The following is a 13,777-nucleotide window of genomic DNA, read 5'->3' on the forward strand; positions in this document are numbered from 1 at the left end:
GAATGTTTTTGCTGTCATTTTACATATAACTACCAACCCACATATGGTCTCGTTAGTCTTTTTTTCAAAGGAAGTGAATCAATTACTTACTCACAATTAATTAGCATCGCTGGAAGTAGATCCTTAAGCCAGCCCTGATTCTCATTCAAGCACAGAAGATATTGATCATTTTTAGTGCTGGGGTTCCTTTTCTCACCACAGATTAGTATCTTTCTCTAAAGTACTGCTTAAAGCCTTATAAATATTCACGATCAGAAGGCAACAGCTCAGCAAACGTTCATAAGCAGGATACTTCATTTAACTTTGCCCCCAAAAAAACAAAAACAAAAAAAAGATGGGGGGGCAGAGCTTTGATACAAAACAAAGAAAACTATGACCAAGTAAAGTGGATGGAGGTTGAGCCTCAGTCTACATGTTAATGGATAACCTTTGCACTCTGAAGCCTTGAATACTGTAAACACAATAGCGCTGATAGTTAAAAATCCTAGTGTGGAGATGGAACAGAAAGGAAAGTCCAAACTTCTCAGCGGCAATAGGGAAACAATCAAATATTTTGACAAACAATCATTAGGCTAAGAACAATGAGACCCGGGCTCTCAGACCTTGTAGCTACTGAGTTATTTTCAGAGCAAAGGAAGGGGGGGGGGGGTCCTCCATGCCCTCACAAAGCCATACTCTGTTAAGCCATTTTGGCATCAGATGGTCTGTTACTGTTTCTCATCCCTCTCCACCCACCACAAATGGGGCGGGGGGCGCTTACTATGTTGTAGCTCTTAAAATTGAAAGAGATTTGCCTTCCCTGTTCTATCTGCTAAGATATTTCTATGAGATCCTGATGTCTGAGCAAAGAATTACAAAGAACCTTCCCTCCTGGAGATGTGCCAACAAAACTGGGAAATCGTTGCAAAATTCTGCCAGTGACGGCTGAGCTTGCAAACACACACCGTGTTTTCCAAGGGACATGGAGGGATCGGAATTCTGCCTTAGAATGCGGAGGCTCGTGTCTCGCTCTGATTTGGGAAGCGTGGGTCCTTAGACACAATTAAAAGTCGGAAAGTCACAGGAGAACCGAAGGGACGTTTGGTTTCGTAATAAGCAGCTAAGAACGCCCCACTCCTGGGCGAAGTGGAAACTGAAAAATCGAACGTTGGTCTCCACGGCCTTGGCCCCGCCCACGCGGAACCCTGCTTCGCCATCACTCACTTCCCAGACTGCGCTACCTCTAAAGGAATCAGGTGCTGGAGGACGCAGCCACACACACAGAGTGGGACCCGGCTTCTCCGTCCCTGCTGCTGGAATATGCACGTGTAGCCACACTCAGGTCCTAATCCACCTCCTGAACCCAACAAACCCCAGCCACCTCTTGTCTTTTTCACAGTTCCTACACACACACACACACCCACACACACCAGACACATTTCCCAAAGTGCACTTAGAAACTCACTCGCCATTATCTCTGATTTCATCTTAGTGCTAGCAGGCCGCTTCCTTAAACTAACATCTGATTTTCTATCCAGATCCTTGCCTGTATTCGAAAATCTAACAAAAACAAGAGCAAGCCTGGTTTTCTGTATCTACATCTACGGGAATTATCTTTTTGAGACTAAGTTCCAATTAGAAGTGCAGATGAAATATATAGTCTTTTCCAAGTATTGGTTTCACTGTGGAACAGATTACAGAAAAACAGCTTGGGAACGAAATCCCCGGAGCTGCACAGAAACGGCACAGACGCTCAAAAGAACTCAGTGTGCAGGGCAGGAAAACCAGAAAAACTGCAGGCAGCAGGAAACAGAAAGTTAGTTGGAACCTGCATTTACAAACTACAAAGGGCATCTGAGAGGGAGGCAGGGGCAGTGCTGTTCCCCAGACTAGAAGCACTAAGTTAAGGAGAGATAACAAACAAAGCCGAGGGAGGGCACTCCACTTTCCCTTCCTCAATCTCAGCCCTGTGGAAGTCACCCGTTTTGAAAATACCCAGTAAGGTTAAGAGAAAAGTAGATGGCAGAAATTACCTTTCAGGAGGGAAGGTGGTGCCGGGACCTGGGACCTGGAAATCGCAGGAGCCAGCCAGTCCACCTGGCCCGGAACAATACAGGAGGAGATGTGATTGCTGGTTTTTACAAGCAAACCAAGAAGGGAGGGGCTAAGCGCAAAGCTCAATTTAAATAGAGGCTGAGATATAATCCGACTTGATTGACTAAATCAACCTTGATTGGGTTGAGAACACCATTTGATTCTAAGCACATCTGCCCTTCCACACGTTTGTTTACCCCTTACAGACAACAACTGCCTCTTCCTCTAATACCCCTGGTTCCCAAGGTTGCCTTCTTTCAGAATGTTCCTGGAAACTGCCTTGAAGATTTATACATAGAACATTCCCAGGGAAGCCCCTCTCAGAACTTCCTCGACTCAACAGGTTTTCCCAATGGGGCAAGGGAGGACAGAGAAAAATAACAATCACTGAAATCCAATCATGGCCACCGTCTCAATGAAGAGAGCCATTTTCTGTTCACACACTCACACCAAAACATTTTGGAGGCAGGAAGATATTCAAGGCTAGTCTGACTGCATGAGATCCTGCCTCAGACAAGACAAAAACAGGAGGAAACATGGTTCAGGCACTGCTTGCCTGTATGCAGGAGCCCTGGGTCCTGTCTCCAGCTTGGCATGGTAGCCATGGCTGTAAAGCCAGTCCTGGGGAAGTGGGGGCAGAAAGACCAAAGTTCAAAGTCATTCTCAGTCAAACAGTTAGTCTGAGTCCTGCCTGGGCTAATTCATAATATAGTCTTAGAATACCAGCAGCAGGCCATAGCAGTACATGCCTTTAATCCCAGCACTCTGGAGGCAGACACAGAAGCAGGCAGATCTGTGACTTTGAGGTCAGCCTGTATACACATAGTGAGTTCTAGGACTTCTAAAGCTATAGAAACCCCATCTCAAAGAACCAGTTAATGATGAAGATGATGATTTACTTATTATATAAATAATTGTTATTAATATAATAAATGTATTAGTGTTGTTATTTAAAGCTACAGGAGTACTCTAGGTACTTCCAAGTATGTATGGTGCCACCTCCTATTATAATCAATAAACTTTTCTTCCCCACAAATAGCTCTAATAAATTATATATACACATGTATCTATCAGCAAATTCTGTATTTTCAACTCTGGAGCTGGGGGTGTAGCTAAATGGCAGAGCACTCACCCAACAGGCACAGGGCCCCAAAATCGATCCCATGCACCTCAAGAATATTTCAAACCCCAACTCTACTTCTGTGTCTCTAACCCCAACCAGGTATAGGGTGCCCCGTTCCTGCTCCAATCATACACAGTGACCTGGTACATCTTCCTCAACTTTCACGTAACTTGGCCTTCTCGCTTTCTCCATCCATAACAACAGACACACTTCACAGTGGAGAGAGCAGAGCCTGTCACCACCCTGCCCAGTGGCTTCCTACTGCGTGGACCAAGAGAGTGGCTTCTAGAGCTGGCCTTGCTGGCCTCTGGGTCTGGCCACCACCTAGCTCTTCTTGTAGTTGCATGTCTTGGCAGGATCCTCACTTCAAATCCTGCACATACCAACCAGCAGTCTTCTTAGACCAGGGCTTCCCACGGGTCCTGCCTCTGCCATTGCTTCTCACACTTTACCAAAAACCCACCTTCCCTTCTTCCCCAGGGCATCTGACATGGCAGCTGGACAGGCACAACCCCCTTCACTCTAGCATAGATCCTCAGGCTCCACCACTTAAGAGCTAATCCTAAATATTATCCTAAATAATGCTAAACTATTATTCAATCTCTGTTCAGGCTCAATTTCCTAGAAAGGGTGTGGTTAAGCCTCACCTGGTTGCTCGGGCACTAACTCCAGCTGCTCAGAAGGTCTTAAACAAGACCAGACCAGCCACCCTGAGACCCCAATCTCCAAATAATAAAGGCTAAATAAAGGACCAGAAGGAACAAGCCTTTAAGGAGACAGAGGCAGAGGCAGGTGAATCTCTGTAAGCTTGAGGTCACAGCTTGGTTTATAGTGAGACTCTGTCTCAATCAACTAATTAATAATTAAAGTATCCATATAAATGAATAATTAAAAGTGTGACAGTGCATTGAGGAGGTAGAAGCAGGGGAATCAAAAGTTCAAAGATGGGCTGGAGAGATGGCTCAGTGGTTAAGAGCACTGACTACTCTTGCAGAGGTCCTGAGTTCAATTCCCAGCAACCACATGGTGGCTCACAACCATCTGTAATGGGATCTGATGCCTTCCTCTGGTGTGTCTGAAGACAGCGACAGTGTACTCATATATACATAAAATAAATTTAAAAAAAAAAGAGGAAGAGAAGAGAAAGAAAAAAATATTCAAGGATGACCTGGATTACATACCAAGTTCTAAACTAGACTGGGCTGTATGAGATGCTGTCTCAAAAATAGGGACAAAATGGACTAATTAAACCCGTAGGAGGCTGGGCTGAAGCAGTTTGCTGTTTCAATGCAGAACAGGCTAGTTCCCATCCCCAGACTGCATGATGAAAAATGAGGATGCTAAGAGATAAGAGTAATGCAGAATGTCAGCAGAAATGAGCAGTATTTCCATAACTCTAGAGGCTTCCTGTCTGAGCAAACCTTACCTCTGGCCCAGACATCAGGTACCTTGAGTTGGCTGTAAGCACAGGAGGCAGAATGGTAGGCAAAACAATGAGTCCTTGTCCCTTCTGGGCTTATCTCCCTCCTGGAGACAGACAGAAGGGAACTAGAGAGCAGAAGTAGCTCCCTTCCCGGAAATCGGCCTTAGCCTTTACTGGCAGGTGTGGTGGATACCCAGTAGTCATGCAGTAGGGGAGTGTGAACCAGAAGAAGGAATTCCCCACCAGCCTATGCTACCCACCAGAGATCCTGACGTAAAGAACAATTAAGTAGGGGGCTTGAAAGATGGTTCAGGGGTTGATGGTCCAAGCTACATAGAAGCTGACTGAGTTCAATTCCCAGCAACCACATAGCGATTCACAACCATCTGTAATAGGGATCCGATGCCTTCCGGGGTGTCTAAAGACAGCGACAGTGGACTCACACACATCAAACAAATGTAAAAGAGAAGAAAGAGGAGGAGGAGGAGGAGGAGGAAGAGGAAGAGGAAGAGGAGGAAGAGGAGGTAAAAATTAAAAATAAAAATTGCTCCTCCGGGGGTTGGGGATTTAGCTTCAGTGGTAGAGCGCTTGCCTAGCGAGCGCAAGGCCCTGGGTTCGGTCCCCAGCTCCGAAAAAAAGAAAAAAAAAAATTGCTCCTCTGGCTCTCACTAAGTTGGGAATGTGCTTGCCTAGCACGGGCAGGGGAGAACAAAGAACCAAAAAATAATATATTAATGACTTAACAAGACCATGGTGAGGCCTTGGGGGTAGCAGGGGTGGGGGAGATGAGCTCGGTTGCAGTAGGATGTCAAAGGTCATTCATCATTCAACACATCATGAGCATCCCATAGAGCTGAAACCCTCTTCATCTGGTTTGGTCCCCACACCCTTCTGACTCCCCTCAACCTTCCATAGCAGTGTCCACATGCCCCTGGTACCCCTTTCCTAGGTCATCTCCCCTAGTCCAACTGCTTATAAAAACATGCCTTCATGGGGTGAGGGGGAGATCTGTGAGCGCTAATTGGCTAGAGGCTCCAAGGTCCCCAAGTTTCCTGTAGTGCTCTGCTGACTGCACACACCAGCTCCAATTAATTCGGTAGCCAAGCCTGTTGTTATCATAGCGCTGCCTCACGCTATCTCACATATCTAAGTACACTGCAGCTGTCTTCCTGTACACACAAGAGGGCATCATATCTCATTATAGATGGTTGTGAGCCACCATGTGGTTGCTGGGAATTGAACTCAGGACCTCTGGAAGAGCAGTCAGTGCTCTTAACCACTGGGCCATCTCTCCAGTACGGATTTTTATATTAATCTTTTCTCAGCTGTGGATTAGTATAATTGGAGTAAATGGATCTTTGTTCCGTTAAGTGTTTTTGGTTTTTTTTTTGTTTTTTTTTTTTTTTTGTTGTTCTTTTTTTTCGGAGCTGGGGACCAAACCCAGGGCCTTGCGCTTCCTAGGTAAGCGCTCTACCACTGAGCTAAATCCCCAGCCCCCCGTTAAGTGTTTTTTAATAGCGAGCCTTTGGCTGGCCTATCACTTCTCTGTAAAATAGGGCTGGATTCTGCTCAGATCCTGACTGCCTCTGAAGTGCTGGGTCAAAGGCATGTATGTCATCACGCCCTGCCTAAAACATACTTGACTCCCTATTTCCTTTCCTGGATGTCGAGAGCCATATAGAGCCCTGGGACACCACCTTCCCTTCTCACACTGTCTCAACAATACCACACTTGGTCACCAAGAAGTAAGTCATGACTCCCACCATGGCCTTAAGTGCAGCTGTCCATGTCTCTGTTCCTCAAGAGAGAACAGTGTCTGAAAGTAGTAGAAAAGGTCTTAAAAATCAGGGTACCATGAGCTGGAGAGATGGCTCACTGACTGCTCTTCCAGAGGTCCTGAGTTCAATTCCCAGCTACCACATGGTGGTTCGCAACCATCTGTAATGGGATCCAATACCCTTTTCTGGTGTGTCTGACTGAAGAAAGCAACAGTGTAGTCACATAATAAACTAAAAAAAAATCAGGGTCTCAGCCAGGACTCTCTCCACAGAGCAGAAGGCCATAAGTGTTTCTAAAATGTAATAAGTAACCCAGCCAGGAAGGACATGACATCCATGCTGTCAGTGTGGGAGGCAGAGCCAGGAGGAGCAGCACAAGTTTAGACAGGGAAAAACACTTACTGCCAAAGCAGCCTGCAGAGCCTTGGTTAAATCCCCAGGGCTCACAAAAGTTGTCCTGTGACCTCCATGTGCATGCCATATACCACGAATGTGGGCTAATACACACGCACTCACACACACACCCACATAAGCACTCGAACAATACAACAAATATCCTGACAGATATGATGTCCCTTGTCTGCTATACCAGCACTTGGAGGACAGAAGGGGAAGGATCAAGAGTTGAAGACAGCCTTGACTCCCTGAGACCCTACCTCAAGAAATAAATCGGCCTCCCAGAGCCCGTGGTGCAGGGCAGACCTGTAACTGCAGCACCCAAGCAGTTAAGACAGGATTGCAAATTTGAAACCAGCCTGAGCTACGCAGAAAGACAGAAACAAAAGCTGGGCCTGGTAGCCCAGGCCTATAATGCCAGCACAGACCTGGAGCTGGAGGCAGGAGTCTAGTGTTCAAATCTGGATTCAGCAACACAGCAACTTCAAGAGCAACCTGAGCTATATTTGAGCCCAAACAACAACAACAAAACTGAAATAAAAACCCCAAGTCAGGTACCAGCTTCAGCTTCCCTGTAGACTTCCTTCAGCTTGCCCTGCAAAGGTCTTCCCAGGCCACACCTTGACCCAAGTCCCTCCCCTTCATATCCCATCATTCTTTTTTTTTTTTTTCTTTTTTCTTTTTTCCGGAGCTGGGGACCGAACCCAGGGCCTTGAGCTTGCTAGGCAAGTGCTCTACCGCTGAGCTAAATCCCCAACCCCATATCCCATCATTCTCGATCCCTCTATTGGTGTCACCTGCAGACCCTTTCTTCCTCTCCACCATACAATAACCATAGAACTTCGGTTCTATATGAAAAGTTCCTTTTCTACCAGAACATGACTCCGTTCACTCTCTGGACACCAGGATGCAAAGCTATACTGCGGCCTCCGCCAACCTGCCGGCCTGATTCACTTTGTAAATATTTACAGTCCATCTCTCTCTCCGAAGCAGCTAAGCTAGAGAGCAATTATAGAGGGGGGCTAAGACCAGTCCAGAATGCTGCTCTCCAGAAGCTTCTATTTGACAGAAGCATTTGGTCATCAAACATAAACACAAGTAACCAGAGTGGCATATGGACGTGGGGTCTCCCCGGCAGAGGCCATCACTTCAGTTAAGAGAGGGAAACACAAGGACATCCAAAGCTTCGCTGTAATGGGGAAAATCTTTAAACTTTGAACAACCAAATGGCAGGATATAAATAGCAGTTTACATTAACAACATGAGAGTCTAGAGGTCCCATGCAGCTTTTTTTTTTTTTTCTTTTTCTTTTTTTTCAGAGCTGGGGACCGAACCCAGGGCCTTGTGCTTGCTAGGCAAGCACTCTACCACTGAGCCAAATCCCCAACCCCCCCATGCAGGTTTAACACAATTATTTAACACAATAATCTAAGTCCGCCAAGGTCGCTAACAGAAAGTTTCATATACATGTGAATGTAAAACAGGTACCCCTTCTAAAATAAAACCACGAGATCATAGATATACCCTAGTGAATGCTGTAAATCGGTAAAGACCCCCCCAACAAAAGTCACTAAGTCGTGAATGAGAAAGAGAAAAAAAAATCAGAACACTTTTAGTGGTAAATGTTTTCAACTTTTTTTTATATATAATTAAGATAAGTAAGATAGATTTCTCTCTATATAATTAAAAAAATTAGTGGTCTGTAAACATATTAATTAAGCAAAACACGAAAAACCAACACTCTTTCCTGGAAATGTAGCATCTGAAAAATTAAACTCAGAATTACAAAAAAAAAAAAAAAAAATCACGTGAGCTGGGGCACACCCGAATTGCCTGAATTTGAGGCGGAGACCACAGGATCAGAAGTCCAAGGTCATCCTAGGCTAGGCTATAGAAAGAATCTCATCTCATTGTGCAGCCCTGACTACCTTGAAACTCAAAGAGATCCACCTGCCTCTGCCTCTCTAGTGCTGGGAATAAAGATGTCTACCACCACACCTGGCCTTAAATATTTATATTAAGTAAAAAGAGCCTGCAGCACGGGATGGGAAATTACTTACATAATTAAATAAAAGATCTAAAAGTTGAAAACAGATTCCCCAACCCCACCCCCCACCCCCCATCCCCCCACCCACCCCCCACCCTGCTCCAGAACCTACCTCCTATTCTGGAAAGGTTAATACTCAAGGACAAGTTCTGAAACCAAGGGGAAAGGGACTGAAGGAGGTGGAATTTGGAGAGGACCTCTAGGAATAGGTGCAGTGCCAACAGTTTTGTTTTGTTTTGTTTTTGCATAGGTTAGAAAGTAAAAGGGGGAGCCCCAGAAGTTAGACCATTCTAGACTTAGGGACCAAAAGATCAAGGAACAAGGCCAGCCTGGCAACAGAAACCAGCTGAAAACTGACGTAGGGCAATGTGCATGATCTGCCTGGAGCCTTCTGGTCTCAGTTACAGCAGAGTAACAAACTAGCCTAGTTATTAAGTGAGCCATTTCCTCAGCCAGCAACATAGACCAGCTCTGTCTGCTGCAACTACTTAGATATCTAAGTGTGTCCAACTCGAAGGTCCGGTATACAACTTCAAGGATAACTAGCAATAAAAGAAAATGGCTGGCTGTGTTAGCACACACCTTTAATCCCAGCAGCAGAGGCAGGCAAGAAAAAACAAAAAGGAAGAAACAAAAAGAATACATGTACTGGAGTCATGGTCTGTGCCAGTGTGAACGCCACACCATGACTTAGGGACACTTGAAATCCCAGATGCCCAAGAGACTGTGACGGGGGAATGGAAAGTTTCTCCCTTGGCCTGGGGTACACAATTCGTTCTCTGATTAGCTCTTGTATGTGAATCCTCTTACAGCCAGGCAAGGTGACACACACCTGTAATTCAAGCACTTGGGAGGTAGAGGCAGGAGGGTTATACCACGTGAACACCATGAAACTTTGTCTTAAAAAAATCATAATAAAGGGGTTGGGGATTTAGCTCAGTGGTAGAGCGCTTGCCTAGCAAGCGCAAGGCCCTGGGTTCGGTCCCCAGCTCCGAAAAAAAGAAAAAAGAAAAAAGAAAAAAAAATCATAATAAAAGTATTCACCTTTGGAACCTCTCCCACTCTGGGAGCCCTTTCTCTGTTTTCCTTAATAAAGTCTATGTTCCCTCTGCTTAAAAAAAAAAAGGTAATTCGGTCCCCAGCTCTGAAAAAAAAGAAAGGTAAGCCAAGTATCCCATTGATGCCTATAATTCTAGCAGGACTAAGAAGGCTGAGGCAGGAGGATCAAGACTTCAAGGCAAGTCTGGGCAAGATGAGACCTGGTCTCAAATATAAATAAATAAATAGCCAACCAACCTTTTACAGAAAAGAAAATAGGCAATAATGATAGATAGATAGATAGATAGATAGATAGATAGATAGATAGATAGATAGATAGATAGGGTGGGAGAGATGGCTCACTAGTTAAGAGCATTGACCTCAAGACCATAGAGAAAACAAGTCAGCAGTCACTTCCTGAATAGGTCTTGAAGCAAACGAAGTAAGGAGTCGCCCCTACTAGATCACCTTTATTTGCCCTTGACATACACTTCTGAGATGTGGGGGCGTTCTGTTTTTGTTTTGTACGTTTGAAGGTGTAGGCTTAAAAGTTTTGTTCCGTACTATGTTCGAGATAGCTAGTTTTTAAACTTGTTCTTGCAGTGGATCTGGACCGTGTAAGAGATTTAAAGACCACCAATATCAAAGTTCTTGCGGTGACAAGAGTCCAACAACCGTATGCCTCAGGGCTCAATCATTGCAAACCGAGAGCAACGACAGCAAGTAACAGGGGATACAAGCCTCAAGGACCTGCTTAGAGAAACGGAAAAGTAGACCTCTCAACGGAGCATTTTATGGCACCATTTTACGTAGAGAAAGTGGTAGAACAAGAGCAAGAGCCAGAGAAAAAAAAGGAAGTTCCCAAGTCTCTTTTTTTTAGACCAGCATTGTAAGTCCCCGAAAGGGGTGCACCGTTCCTGGAGGTCCTACAATACCAGGTCGGTGAGTGGAGTAGACAGAGCGAGCTTCTATTCCGACTCCTCCTTCCAAAAGTCCATTTAATATATTGCCCTCGGATAGAGGACATATCAGATATTAAACTGGTAAGAACGGATACTACACGTGGTCTCACTGCCCACCTGCCACCTTCACCATCGGATGTAAGTCTCCCAGTCTGTTCTCTCCCTTTTTGCAGATGAAGGAAAGGCTATTTGGAGACACTCAAAACTCTGCACTCGGGGTTTTGGCGCACAGCAAGCACCACCATAAAGAACACTGGTTCTAGCCTGGTGGTGTAGGTGTGTAATCCTAGTTTTAGTCAGGGAACATACAAGGGGCCTGCCTGGACTATGAAACAGTTCGAGGCTGTCTTAAAAGAGAAAAAGAACACAGGGGAGGCCTTGGGTTCAATGTCCCAGTACTCAAAAATGACACAAAATACCAGTGACCACGGTCACAGACTCCAACCAAGAAGACGTCTAGCCTGGGTAAAACCCATAGACATGTTCTTGTGGGGGGCCGGGGGGAGACGACGACGACGACGACTCCGTGTCAGACTGAAGTCTTGATTTGCCTAATCTAGACATTCAACCCTCAGCTAGCGGTCCTGGTATGAACAACGCAGGTGGAATTATCCGAAGCCTGTACCTTAACGTGGTAATCCTCAGGGAGCAATCTTCTGACCACCTCGAAGAACCTCCTCGGACTTACTGGTGCCGGATGAAGCCCGCCCGGCCTTAAATACCAACAGGTGGGCGGGCCAGCAAAGATCCCACCAATGAGATTGCAAGGAAGCGAGATTAGGGCGGGTCCCGCACACACTCAAACACCTGCTAGGGCCAGGCAACCGGAAATGGGCCCAACAGTTCTCGTGGACTTCCGGGACTCAGTCATGCCTTGGCTCCTCAGCCTTGGCCTTTGCTCTAGTTAGGGGAATAGCGTGAAGGCGGCGACCCTGAGGATGAGGAGAACCGGTCACTGAACCCTTGGTGTTTGTTTGCTCGAGACAGCATCTTCCTTATGTAGCGCAGGCTGGCCTCCAAGGCCAGTGCAACTGAGACTGGCTTTGAACTCCCGATATTCCTCGCTCCACTCTTGAGGTGCTGAGGTGGCAGGCTTGAGCCAATACCTCAGCTTCTCTAATGCTGGGGGGTAGAGGGGGGGGACGTGAGGAGAAGGTTTGAACCCAGGACCGTAGGAATGCTACACTCTTACCACTAAGCCACACTCACTTGCGAACTTAAGATAAGGCCGGCTGTGGCGACCAGCTAAACAATAGCCAAGAGTCTCTCCCTCTTCCCAGCATCCAAACAGCCTTCTGGTTTAATCCCCCTGCCCCACTGAATAATTTTTTAAAAAATTGTTGACACGCTTTTACAAAAGACCAAGCCAGCGTGTCGTCCTGAGAGACATTTTAAAAGACTAAGTTTTGTTGTACTTCCTAGAAGGAATTTCTTTGGCTTTGGAGAGGTCAAAACACCCGGTACTGGGCCCAACTTTCCTGAACCATTAGACCAGGCTGGCCTCAAACTCAGATTCACCTGCTTCTGCCTCTCCTGGGGTTAAAGGTGTGCACCCCCGCTGCGCACCTAAGAAAAGGCAATTAAAATTCAGATACTGGCCTTTTGAGAACCGGAAAGATACATATACAGGAAAATATCAAAGGAAAGAAAAAGTGTTTGTTAGAAGAACTCCCCTAGTCCGTCCTTAGCATTTCTCTCTCCCCACCCCTTTACATAAACACAGCACTAATGAGTTTTCTTGCTTCCTCAAAGGAGTGGGGGAGGGGTGCCGGGTCATAAACCTTCAAACCAAGAGAGCTGGATTTTCTGCAGAACTTGTAATCCCGGGCGGGCGGTATTATCTATCCCTTAAAAGAAACAAGAATGCTAGGAACAGAATACGCAATATGATTGGAAGTCCGAAAATAAAAGCAACGTCCCCAAGAAATCAAAATAGAATTTGGCTAACCGTCTCCTACTTCATCCTCTACTCCCCAACACAGTGGGGCTGGAAAGAAACACCCCTTACAAAACACTGCCAGAAGTGTTCGACAGTGTTGCCTCATGAACTCAGCCATGTGGAAATAAATTACCTGTGAAAATATAAAAGGGGGGGGGGGTTGTAAGCCAATAGAGAGGGTGCTGGACTATGCTTTACAGATCTGGTCACCCAACAAAGTGGCCTGGGGACCAACTGCAGGGTCATCTCCCCTCCCAGACAGGAGTGGAAACTGTTTCATGACCATATTTTCAACAAGTCATCCTGTTTCCCCTTTTAATCCAAGTCACGTCGTGGTTGTTTGACAGTGCCCGTAGCCAGTGTTTTTACAGCTATAGAAAACCTGTATTTACTTCCAGAAGACCACAGCCACGTGACAAGCACAAGCCAACCTCCCACCCGGTGATTTATAAGAACTTTGAAAAGCACCTGCTTTGAGCATCTTCCCAGGACCTCTATCAGCCTCTGTAAGTGGAAGTGTAAATTGGTCCAGTCCTTTTGCACACATAGCAATGAGACAGGCAAGGGACTTACAGATATTCATACATCTGGATCCAGCAGTAACAGTCCTGGGATGGAGCCTAAGGACATAGGCCCCGAGGAGGTCTCAAGAATTCTTAAGAGCAACAATGACTGGGAAGAAAATTCACACTCTTCCCTAAATCAAAGGATTACCCTACATGAGTGTATGCAGCCATTTTTAAGTCAAAACGTGAACCCTACAGGCTCAGCCATTGAGAACCTTGCCCCTCTTACAGAGGACCAGAGTCCAGAACTCCAAACCCACCAACAGCTGCTCACAAGCTGGCTGTAATTCTACCAACTTGGAATCCCACACTCTTCTGGCCTCCTCTGGCATTTGCACGCCTGTGCACACGTGCAGAGAAACACACCCATAAATAAAAATGAAATAAATAAAAGATAAAGATCAGAGCCTGGCAGAGGTACACACTTTTAAT

The 13,777-nt window shown here is 45.9% G+C and overlaps 1 protein-coding gene and 1 pseudogene across 5 annotated transcripts in view; both read right to left on the reverse strand.

Annotated features, from left to right (window-relative positions):
* Nucleotides 1–13,777, reverse strand: part of Zfp217 (zinc finger protein 217) — a 40,676-nt gene that overhangs the window by 24,517 nt on the left and 2,382 nt on the right. The window contains exon 1 of one of the 5 annotated variants that reach the window (XM_017591810.3): nt 11,466–11,676. The exons of 1 other annotated variant lie outside the window; for it this stretch is intronic. The gene's annotated coding sequence lies outside the window, so the exon portion shown is untranslated. Of the gene's footprint in view, nt 1–90; nt 970–2,012; nt 2,089–11,465; nt 11,677–13,777 lie in introns of those variants that run through there. 3 more of the 5 variants (XM_017591808.3, XM_017591809.3, XM_039105172.2) reach the window with 3 other exon arrangements.
* LOC120102108 (U2 spliceosomal RNA) lies at nt 10,780–10,983 on the reverse strand (annotated as a pseudogene).

Source organism: Rattus norvegicus, chromosome 3 (assembly GCF_036323735.1).
Source record: "Rattus norvegicus strain BN/NHsdMcwi chromosome 3, GRCr8, whole genome shotgun sequence".
Lineage (NCBI taxonomy): Eukaryota > Metazoa > Chordata > Mammalia > Rodentia > Muridae > Rattus > Rattus norvegicus.